This window comes from Montipora foliosa, chromosome 1, assembly GCF_036669935.1.
Source record: "Montipora foliosa isolate CH-2021 chromosome 1, ASM3666993v2, whole genome shotgun sequence".
Classification (NCBI taxonomy): Eukaryota; Metazoa; Cnidaria; class Anthozoa; order Scleractinia; family Acroporidae; genus Montipora; species Montipora foliosa.
The window spans coordinates 43,896,716-43,899,215 of record NC_090869.1 but is presented as its reverse complement, the minus strand read 5'-3'; positions in this window follow the sequence as shown (position 1 = coordinate 43,899,215).

The following is a 2,500-nucleotide window of genomic DNA, read 5'->3' as shown; positions in this document are numbered from 1 at the left end:
ATTGAGTCCGATCGCGACCGGAACCGGAATTGGGTGCATGGCGCTTGATCAGTGGTACCGCAAGTGAGGGTTAACAGGAGCGAGAGGGGTTGAAAAAGTTGGCAAACAGACTCGATCGGATCCGATGGAGACAGCTCTTCCTGGCAAGAGTCAATCGGACTCTCGGAAGTCAGTTCGCGCGTGACAGAAAATATCTCTCAGCCATGACGCGAAACAAGTACACGCTACACGTGAAATATACGTCGCTCTTAAAGCCATGAGGCGATACAAGCGCGCTACACATGTAACATTAGTCGTTCTTTAAGACATGAGGCGAAAGTCAACATCACGAAATATTGCACTCCACACTATACCTCGTTCTTTAAAGCATGAAGCTGAACAAGATTTTCACAAATCCAGGTCATTGAATTTTCGATTGCGATAGAAGTTCTTGTCATCCAATCTCCGACAACAATAAATTATTAGCTTTTCAGTCAAATCCACTGATTTCAGTGACGAAGACAAAGATACTCTACGTGAACGACAGCCTTTCCCTGGATGAAAACTTTCATCTGTTTTTCTAATTGAAATTGTGATTAATTCCATAAGACATTAGAAACTTCTATAGCATTCTGGAACTGTTCTAGTTAACAGAGCTCTATATTGATTATATGTGAAATATAGAATGGTCAAGGTTATGACATTAGAAAGTTCTATAGCATTCTAGAACTGCTCTAGTTTGAAGAGCTAGTAAAATGGTCGTATGTGCAAACTTCTAAAGTTCTGATTAAAGTCAAAATTCGCAGTTCTAGAGTTCCGATTTCTAGAGTTCTAAGTTCTAGAATTCTCAATTGTTATATGTTACCCTCTGTGGGCTCTAGAATGTCTAGAGTTCTAGAATAGCCAGACTCTCTAAGTGAGTTCCAGAACGTCTAAACTGCACACTAGGCTTGGTTGATTTCACTGATTACCATTCACTAGTTTAAATACTAAGCACTCATTTAAGCAAAAACAAATCCCCATGAATACCATGTAACCACGTTATACCTCGACCGTATCCAAGCACCTTAAGTGAGCTAAAACGTTCCCCCGTTTTCCAAAACGAATTAAAAATGGACATGAAAACTTGACTAAACCAGGTATCGCTCTTTAGCTTTCACTTTGCGGTTCGGTTAACTACACTTTTCCCGAGATTATGTGAAGAAGAAAGCACTCGTTTACTGATTAAGCCTAAGCGCTCCTTTCAGTTATTAGGCCCCAGTAAGCACTCTCGCCAAAGTTTAGCTTTTATTTTGCGGTTCGGTCAACTACACTTTTCACACAATCTCCGACAACAATAAATTATTAGCTGTTCAGTCAAATCAGTGCAGAAGACAAAGAAAATCTGAACGCCTTTCCCTCGATTAAAACTCCCATTTGATATTCTAATTGAAATTGTTATTAATTCGGAATAACTGATACGTTATTTATTTATGAAAATAAGTAAGTGAAAACAACATTGAAGGATGTTTAACAAACCCAAAAAATTATTACTACCCCAGCAAGAACTTGTTCGCCGAACGTCCGGCCCGGTGTGCGCTTGCAATGTCACTGAACCACCGAAGCCATCGGAGATATGTCCAGAAATGCACGCAACAACCAAAAATGGCCAAAAAAGAGAAAATGTTGGCGAATTTGGCAACTATGGCGAAAATGACAATTTTGCCACAATCGCCAAGGTAATGCACAAAGCAGAGAGTGCTTAGCCCTAATCACTGAAAGGAGCTCTTAAGCGTAATCAGTAAACGACTGCTTTCTTCGAACCGTAAAATGAAAGCTAAAATTTTACAATAGTGCTTAGGCCTAATCACTGAAACGAGCGCTTACACTTTTGAAATATCGCTATAATGAACTGCCATCGCGGTCCGCAATCCCGCAGTCGAGGACTGAAAATTGTTCAAGGGGAAGACGATCTCGTGAAAAGTGTAGTGAACCGAACAACAAAATGAAAGCTAATATTTCAAGAGAGTGCTTTGGACTAATCACGGAAGCGAGCGCTTCGGCGTAATCAGTAAACGAGTGCTTTCTTCCTCACAAGATCTCGTGAAAAGTGTATTTAAGTGTACTGCAGTGCTTTCTTCTTCACACGCACTCGTGAATAGTGTAGTAAACCGAAGCACAAAATGAAAGCTACAATTTTACGAGAGTGATTAGGCCTAATCACTGAGATGAGCGCTTAGTCTTAAACAGGAATCGAGTGCTATTTCCTGTAGTTAACCGAACCGTAAAATGAAAGTTAACCGAATTGTAAAATGATTCGATCAACGCACTATAAGAACGAGAGATACATATCAACAAGGGGATTGATTGCGCTTTAAGAAACATTACTGCTTTTCACTCGATCATCGTGCTTTATGAACGAGAAATACATATACGGTCCTTCGCTCTTTTTGTTTGGCGCCTCGGGAAGGAGAAATACTGCGTATCAGGGGCACTCAACGTCAATTTTCGGAAAATATCTGTTCGGAAGACGATTTGAAAT